Source organism: Parambassis ranga, unplaced genomic scaffold (assembly GCF_900634625.1).
Source record: "Parambassis ranga unplaced genomic scaffold, fParRan2.1 scaffold_22_arrow_ctg1, whole genome shotgun sequence".
Taxonomy (NCBI): Eukaryota; Metazoa; Chordata; class Actinopteri; family Ambassidae; genus Parambassis; species Parambassis ranga.
The window spans coordinates 218,211-227,643 of NW_021144778.1; the positions used below are offsets into that span (position 1 = coordinate 218,211).

Here is a 9,433-nt window from a genome sequence, read left to right on the forward strand (position 1 = left end):
AACCCGAAACAGTCTCATTTCATGTGTCTGTGGTCTGTGTTATGCAACAAGGGTAAATAGAGTACAACACAGGAGAGTCCCTGCTTAATAGTAACACTCCGTTTACTTTAGGAAGACTATTAAAACGTTTATCCATATGTCCATTTGTAAAAATGATGCCAGAAATGTAGCAGATGCAGATCAACACTAGCATTCCTGTGGTCGCCGGTTCGAATCCAAGCTGTGGTCCAAAGTAAAATCCTAAGTATTTCAAACTTTTGAAATACGTACATAAATTAGATATGTTTCCACAGCTTTCCTTTCTTTTTTCATTTTTCCCTTTTTCCCCTCTTTTTCCTCTTCTTTTCTTCTCCCCCCTTCTTCCCCATCTTAGACGGACGAATGTTCCCCAGCTTGAACGCCAGCTGGCGAAGGATCGTCCGTACAATGTTGGAAAATGTTGGACACAAGAGCCAATCACAAGCCTTCAATTGCTGGAGGTGCGCCCAATCAGCTAGCGGATTTCTTCCCCACTGTCCAACATTTCCAACATTTGACCAATCACAGCGGACAAATGTTGGAGCAGAGAATCAGTATGGCGCATACCGGTCGTCATTCATTCTGCACTAGCTAGCGAGAAAAACAGTCGGTACGGTAATTAAACACTTGCTACAGTGCCGTGTGACACTATTTTACGTTTGTGTGTCATGTAAACTCTTGTACTGTGTTGACGTTTTTATAGATTGATAGATTTGTTGAGTTACGGTCGTTACACAAAGTGGATTTTGTTTTTGCCACTCGGTGCTTACTAATGTTATTTAAGGTGCAGTGTTTAAACACCAAACCTGAGAATCAAAGTATTTCCACCCACGTTTAAGCACTACCACAGCACCGTTTAAGCACTACCACAGCACTACCACATAAGTTATTTAGATTTTTATGGTGTATGGCCATATAGAAATGTCTTCCTGTAAATAAACATTGTCCCTTAATGCTGCTTAAAGCTACGGCATTCTTTGTAATATTTTATTTTATATTTTATATTATATGTTGTGGTACACGGCGTGTCAGAGGACAGCGGGGGGTTGGGTGATCTATTTTGCCAGCTGACATGCTGTGGGTGAAAGGAGAGAGACGTGAAGGACAGCGGTGGCAGACAGGAGAAGGAAAACGGGAAAACGGGGAGAGTAAGAGGGACCCGTGATTCGAAAAAAAAAATACGGACAATAACCATTTGTTTTTATGGACAAGGATCGCCCAGGGAGAGAGAGGATCCTGTGTGGGGTTCACCAGGAGGAGTTTTTTGTTTGTTCGTCTGTTTGCCTGTTACTTTTTGATCGGGACTGAAGGGACATTTATTTGTAAATATGGGTCGGATTACAGCGTTATTTGGGATGTAAGAAAATATGATTTTGAGTTAATAAACCCGAAACAGTCTCATTTCATGTGTCTGTGGTCTGTGTTATGCAACAAGGGTAAATAGAGTACAACACAGGAGAGTCCCTGCTTAATAGTAACACTCCGTTTACTTTAGGAAGACTATTAAAACGTTTATCCATATGTCCATTTGTAAAAATGATGCCAGAAATGTAGCAGATGCAGATCAACACTAGCATTCCTGTGGTCGCCGGTTCGAATCCAAGCTGTGGTCCAAAGTAAAATCCTAAGTATTTCAAAAGTTTGAAATACGTACATAAATTAGATATGTTTCCACAGCTTTCCTTTCTTTTTTCATTTTTCCCTTTTTCCCCTCTTTTTCCTCTTCTTTTCTTCTCCCCCCTTCTTCCCCATCTTAGACGGACGAATGTTCCCCAGCTTGAACGCCAGCTGTCGAAGGATCGTCCGTACAATGTTGGAAAATGTTGGACACAAGAGCCAATCACAAGCCTTCAATTGCTGGAGGTGCGCCCAATCAGCTAGCGGATTTCTTCCCCACTGTCCAACATTTCCAACATTTGACCAATCACAGCGGACAAATGTTGGAGCAGAGAATCAGTATGGCGCATACCGGTCGTCATTCATTCTGCACTAGCTAGCGAGAAAAACAGTCGGTACGGTAATTAAACACTTGCTACAGTGCCGTGTGACACTATTTTACGTTTGTGTGTCATGTAAACTCTTGTACTGTGTTGACGTTTTTATAGATTGATAGATTTGTTGAGTTACGGTCGTTACACAAAGTGGATTTTGTTTTTGCCACTCGGTGCTTACTAATGTTATTTAAGGTGCAGTGTTTAAACACCAAACCTGAGAATCAAAGTATTTCCACCCACGTTTAAGCACTACCACAGCACTACCACATAAGTTATTTAGATTTTTATGGTGTATGGCCATATAGAAATGTCTTCCTGTAAATAAACATTGTCCCTTAATGCTGCTTAAAGCTACGGCATTCTTTGTAATATTTTATTTTATATTTTATATTATATGTTGTGGTACACGGCGTGTCAGAGGACAGCGGGGGGTTGGGTGATCTATTTTGCCAGCTGACATGCTGTGGGTGAAAGGAGAGAGACGTGAAGGACAGCGGTGGCAGACAGGAGAAGGAAAACGGGAAAACGGGGAGAGTAAGAGGGACCCGTGATTCGAAAAAAAAAATACGGACAATAACCATTTGTTTTTATGGACAAGGATCGCCCAGGGAGAGAGAGGATCCTGTGTGGGGTTCACCAGGAGGAGTTTTTTGTTTGTTCGTCTGTTTGCCTGTTACTTTTTGATCGGGACTGAAGGGACATTTATTTGTAAATATGGGTCGGATTACAGCGTTATTTGGGATGTAAGAAAATATGATTTTGAGTTAATAAACCCGAAACAGTCTCATTTCATGTGTCTGTGGTCTGTGTTATGCAACAAGGGTAAATAGAGTACAACACAGGAGAGTCCCTGCTTAATAGTAACACTCCGTTTACTTTAGGAAGACTATTAAAACGTTTATCCATATGTCCATTTGTAAAAATGATGCCAGAAATGTAGCAGATGCAGATCAACACTAGCATTCCTGTGGTCGCCGGTTCGAATCCAAGCTGTGGTCCAAAGTAAAATCCTAAGTATTTCAAAAGTTTGAAATACGTACATAAATTAGATATGTTTCCACAGCTTTCCTTTCTTTTTTCATTTTTCCCTTTTTCCCCTCTTTTTCCTCTTCTTTTCTTCTCCCCCCTTCTTCCCCATCTTAGACGGACGAATGTTCCCCAGCTTGAACGCCAGCTGTCGAAGGATCGTCCGTACAATGTTGGAAAATGTTGGACACAAGAGCCAATCACAAGCCTTCAATTGCTGGAGGTGCGCCCAATCAGCTAGCGGATTTCTTCCCCACTGTCCAACATTTCCAACATTTGACCAATCACAGCGGACAAATGTTGGAGCAGAGAATCAGTATGGCGCATACCGGTCGTCATTCATTCTGCACTAGCTAGCGAGAAAAACAGTCGGTACGGTAATTAAACACTTGCTACAGTGCCGTGTGACACTATTTTACGTTTGTGTGTCATGTAAACTCTTGTACTGTGTTGACGTTTTTATAGATTGATAGATTTGTTGAGTTACGGTCGTTACACAAAGTGGATTTTGTTTTTGCCACTCGGTGCTTACTAATGTTATTTAAGGTGCAGTGTTTAAACACCAAACCTGAGAATCAAAGTATTTCCACCCACGTTTAAGCACTACCACAGCACTACCACATAAGTTATTTAGATTTTTATGGTGTATGGCCATATAGAAATGTCTTCCTGTAAATAAACATTGTCCCTTAATGCTGCTTAAAGCTACGGCATTCTTTGTAATATTTTATTTTATATTTTATATTATATGTTGTGGTACACGGCGTGTCAGAGGACAGCGGGGGGTTGGGTGATCTATTTTGCCAGCTGACATGCTGTGGGTGAAAGGAGAGAGACGTGAAGGACAGCGGTGGCAGACAGGAGAAGGAAAACGGGAAAACGGGGAGAGTAAGAGGGACCCGTGATTCGAAAAAAAAAATACGGACAATAACCATTTGTTTTTATGGACAAGGATCGCCCAGGGAGAGAGAGGATCCTGTGTGGGGTTCACCAGGAGGAGTTTTTTGTTTGTTCGTCTGTTTGCCTGTTACTTTTTGATCGGGACTGAAGGGACATTTATTTGTAAATATGGGTCGGATTACAGCGTTATTTGGGATGTAAGAAAATATGATTTTGAGTTAATAAACCCGAAACAGTCTCATTTCATGTGTCTGTGGTCTGTGTTATGCAACAAGGGTAAATAGAGTACAACACAGGAGAGTCCCTGCTTAATAGTAACACTCCGTTTACTTTAGGAAGACTATTAAAACGTTTATCCATATGTCCATTTGTAAAAATGATGCCAGAAATGTAGCAGATGCAGATCAACACTAGCATTCCTGTGGTCGCCGGTTCGAATCCAAGCTGTGGTCCAAAGTAAAATCCTAAGTATTTCAAAAGTTTGAAATACGTACATAAATTAGATATGTTTCCACAGCTTTCCTTTCTTTTTTCATTTTTCCCTTTTTCCCCTCTTTTTCCTCTTCTTTTCTTCTCCCCCCTTCTTCCCCATCTTAGACGGACGAATGTTCCCCAGCTTGAACGCCAGCTGGCGAAGGATCGTCCGTACAATGTTGGAAAATGTTGGACACAAGAGCCAATCACAAGCCTTCAATTGCTGGAGGTGCGCCCAATCAGCTAGCGGATTTCTTCCCCACTGTCCAACATTTCCAACATTTGACCAATCACAGCGGACAAATGTTGGAGCAGAGAATCAGTATGGCGCATACCGGTCGTCATTCATTCTGCACTAGCTAGCGAGAAAAAACAGTCGGTACGGTAATTAAACACTTGCTACAGTGCCGTGTGACACTATTTTACGTTTGTGTGTCATGTAAACTCTTGTACTGTGTTGACGTTTTTATAGATTGATAGATTTGTTGAGTTACGGTCGTTACACAAAGTGGATTTTGTTTTTGCCACTCGGTGCTTACTAATGTTATTTAAGGTGCAGTGTTTAAACACCAAACCTGAGAATCAAAGTATTTCCACCCACGTTTAAGCACTACCACAGCACCGTTTAAGCACTACCACAGCACTACCACATAAGTTATTTAGATTTTTATGGTGTATGGCCATATAGAAATGTCTTCCTGTAAATAAACATTGTCCCTTAATGCTGCTTAAAGCTACGGCATTCTTTGTAATATTTTATTTTATATTTTATATTATATGTTGTGGTACACGGCGTGTCAGAGGACAGCGGGGGGTTGGGTGATCTATTTTGCCAGCTGACATGCTGTGGGTGAAAGGAGAGAGACGTGAAGGACAGCGGTGGCAGACAGGAGAAGGAAAACGGGAAAACGGGGAGAGTAAGAGGGACCCGTGATTCGAAAAAAAAAATACGGACAATAACCATTTGTTTTTATGGACAAGGATCGCCCAGGGAGAGAGAGGATCCTGTGTGGGGTTCACCAGGAGGAGTTTTTTGTTTGTTCGTCTGTTTGCCTGTTACTTTTTGATCGGGACTGAAGGGACATTTATTTGTAAATATGGGTCGGATTACAGCGTTATTTGGGATGTAAGAAAATATGATTTTGAGTTAATAAACCCGAAACAGTCTCATTTCATGTGTCTGTGGTCTGTGTTATGCAACAAGGGTAAATAGAGTACAACACAGGAGAGTCCCTGCTTAATAGTAACACTCCGTTTACTTTAGGAAGACTATTAAAACGTTTATCCATATGTCCATTTGTAAAAATGATGCCAGAAATGTAGCAGATGCAGATCAACACTAGCATTCCTGTGGTCGCCGGTTCGAATCCAAGCTGTGGTCCAAAGTAAAATCCTAAGTATTTCAAAAGTTTGAAATACGTACATAAATTAGATATGTTTCCACAGCTTTCCTTTCTTTTTTCATTTTTCCCTTTTTCCCCTCTTTTTCCTCTTCTTTTCTTCTCCCCCCTTCTTCCCCATCTTAGACGGACGAATGTTCCCCAGCTTGAACGCCAGCTGGCGAAGGATCGTCCGTACAATGTTGGAAAATGTTGGACACAAGAGCCAATCACAAGCCTTCAATTGCTGGAGGTGCGCCCAATCAGCTAGCGGATTTCTTCCCCACTGTCCAACATTTCCAACATTTGACCAATCACAGCGGACAAATGTTGGAGCAGAGAATCAGTATGGCGCATACCGGTCGTCATTCATTCTGCACTAGCTAGCGAGAAAAACAGTCGGTACGGTAATTAAACACTTGCTACAGTGCCGTGTGACACTATTTTACGTTTGTGTGTCATGTAAACTCTTGTACTGTGTTGACGTTTTTATAGATTGATAGATTTGTTGAGTTACGGTCGTTACACAAAGTGGATTTTGTTTTTGCCACTCGGTGCTTACTAATGTTATTTAAGGTGCAGTGTTTAAACACCAAACCTGAGAATCAAAGTATTTCCACCCACGTTTAAGCACTACCACAGCACCGTTTAAGCACTACCACAGCACTACCACATAAGTTATTTAGATTTTTATGGTGTATGGCCATATAGAAATGTCTTCCTGTAAATAAACATTGTCCCTTAATGCTGCTTAAAGCTACGGCATTCTTTGTAATATTTTATTTTATATTTTATATTATATGTTGTGGTACACGGCGTGTCAGAGGACAGCGGGGGGTTGGGTGATCTATTTTGCCAGCTGACATGCTGTGGGTGAAAGGAGAGAGACGTGAAGGACAGCGGTGGCAGACAGGAGAAGGAAAACGGGAAAACGGGGAGAGTAAGAGGGACCCGTGATTCGAAAAAAAAAATACGGACAATAACCATTTGTTTTTATGGACAAGGATCGCCCAGGGAGAGAGAGGATCCTGTGTGGGGTTCACCAGGAGGAGTTTTTTGTTTGTTCGTCTGTTTGCCTGTTACTTTTTGATCGGGACTGAAGGGACATTTATTTGTAAATATGGGTCGGATTACAGCGTTATTTGGGATGTAAGAAAATATGATTTTGAGTTAATAAACCCGAAACAGTCTCATTTCATGTGTCTGTGGTCTGTGTTATGCAACAAGGGTAAATAGAGTACAACACAGGAGAGTCCCTGCTTAATAGTAACACTCCGTTTACTTTAGGAAGACTATTAAAACGTTTATCCATATGTCCATTTGTAAAAATGATGCCAGAAATGTAGCAGATGCAGATCAACACTAGCATTCCTGTGGTCGCCGGTTCGAATCCAAGCTGTGGTCCAAAGTAAAATCCTAAGTATTTCAAAAGTTTGAAATACGTACATAAATTAGATATGTTTCCACAGCTTTCCTTTCTTTTTTCATTTTTCCCTTTTTCCCCTCTTTTTCCTCTTCTTTTCTTCTCCCCCCTTCTTCCCCATCTTAGACGGACGAATGTTCCCCAGCTTGAACGCAGCGCCTTGGACCGCTCGGCCATCCTGACATGAAAAGCGTGCTGTCCACAACAAGTTTGGAAAAGCTCAAGGATGAACACTTAATAAACAATCTGAAATCTTCACCGACACTGATGTGGACAGACTCAGAGTGTGTCTGTCTATGCTATCTCAACAAGTCTTGAGCCAGAGATGAGATTTTTCATCTGGTCACCACATGATGAACCATTCTGACTATTGTAGTACCTTGAGATCTGCCTTTCCCAGGTGTTTTGTCCTTAAGGTGAAGCAGTCTCTGCCTCAGGGTGAAACTGGGTTTGAAATGTGCTGGGACGTTTTATCCTTTGCCTCCTCATTGCACACCAGTTGCTCTCGGTCCAGCGTTTTTAAAATGATAGTTTTTGGAAGTGTCAGGTGGACTGTGCCAGGGTTTGGTCCTCAGACAGTCAATATAAATGGCAGCACTCTGACTGGTCAAGATGAACTTTTTCATAGAGCTCGTTGTTAACACATCAGACTTGTTAAGTGTAAACGATGGAGGGGCATAAAGTGATCTTGGAGATGAAAAGAACAATTGGTGGCAGGATTCGAACCTGCGTCGGGAAACCCCAATGGATTTCTAGTCCATCGCCTTAACCACTGAGTGACGTGAAGTGACGTGAAGCCTGCGTCTCTAAAAGTGTTTAAGTGATACAATGTAAAAAAGACAAACAGTGGTGGAGTAAGATGAGGCTGAGCTGTGTCACAGACTCTTCCTCTCTTGTTTTGTCCTCTGCTCCTTTCCTTGCAGCCTGCAGAGTGTGTGCTTGCTCCTTTATTTTGAACAGCCGCTCCTCTCTGCTTCCGACTTTATGTGGAGGAGGGATGGATTTTGGAACGAGGAAGCTGCAGCCTGCAATTCCACCACTAGATGTCAGCATTGCACAGCATTGGTGGTTCAGTTCAGATTGAGAGAATGCAAAGAGTGTGCAAAGCTGTCATCAAAGCAAAAGCTGGCTGCTTGGAAGAATGTCAAACATCAAACATATTCTGCTTGGTTTAACACTTTGTGTTCACTGCATCATTCCACATGTGTTCCTTCATAGCTCTGATGTCTTCAGGATGAATCTACAATGTAGAAAGTCATAAAAACAAAGACAAACCACTGAGTGACTTTTGACTGGTGCATTTAAAATGTCATCATATGCCCTAACCAGCAGGGGGAGCACTGATCATAAACTCTCTGTCTCACATGTTATTGTCATGTGTTTTTATGGACGATGATGCTGACGTTTTTTTGCTTCGCTCTGTAAACAGCTTGTAAACAGCAGCTTCCCTGAGGGGAAACTCAGCTAATAAATGATGCTGTAACCTCTGGAACTTGATCTGGTGGGTGGGAGTCCACTACATTATCCATCCATCCTCATCCATCCAGCTACACCCTCCCTCCTAAAATGCAGGCTGGAGGATGCGGGCATCGATCCCGCTACCTCTCACATGCTAAGCGAGCGCTCTACCATTTGAGCTAATCCCCCTTGTATAAAGGGTCAATTGCAAGTCAATCAGGACTCACTGCACTACATGACGTGTACTAGTGAAGTATTGGAAGCATCAGACTTTTAATCTGAGGGTCCAGGGTGCAAGTCCTTGTTCGGGCAGAACACTTTGTACTCCCTCTTGCTTGTACACCTCTTCACTCTCTGTTAATGTGCTTGGACAGAGCTCTGTGAACAGCCAGCCTCTTTGCGTCTTGCTCTGTCCTGATCTGTGTAGAATGGACACCAGTATTACTGTCCAAACAAAAGGTTCCACTGAGATTTGAACTCAGATTGCTGGAGTCAGAGTCCAGAGTGCTAACCATTACACCATGGAACCTCCACTATGTGTAAAACATCCTGGAAGAGAACCAGAGACATGTCTAGTCCACTGAGTCTTAAAGGTCTTAACCACTAGTCTTAAGTTGGAATGTTTATGACAGCATCAAGTGATGATCCTGTGTCAGGACGTTGACCGTAAAATATGAAACGACGAGGATGGGATTCGAACCCACGCGTGCAGAGCACAATGGATTAGCAGTCCATCGCCTTAACCACTCGGCCACCTCGTC

At 42.3% G+C, this 9,433-nt stretch overlaps 2 non-coding genes across 2 annotated transcripts; both read right to left on the reverse strand.

The window, feature by feature from the left end:
* Positions 1 to 8,788: 8,788 nt before the first annotated feature.
* trnaa-agc (transfer RNA alanine (anticodon AGC)) lies at positions 8,789 to 8,861 on the reverse strand. The gene has a single exon. It is a non-coding gene; the product is annotated as a tRNA-Ala (tRNA).
* A 490-nt stretch (positions 8,862 to 9,351) lies between these two features.
* Positions 9,352 to 9,433, reverse strand: trnas-gcu (transfer RNA serine (anticodon GCU)). Its single transcript has one exon. It is a non-coding gene; the product is annotated as a tRNA-Ser (tRNA).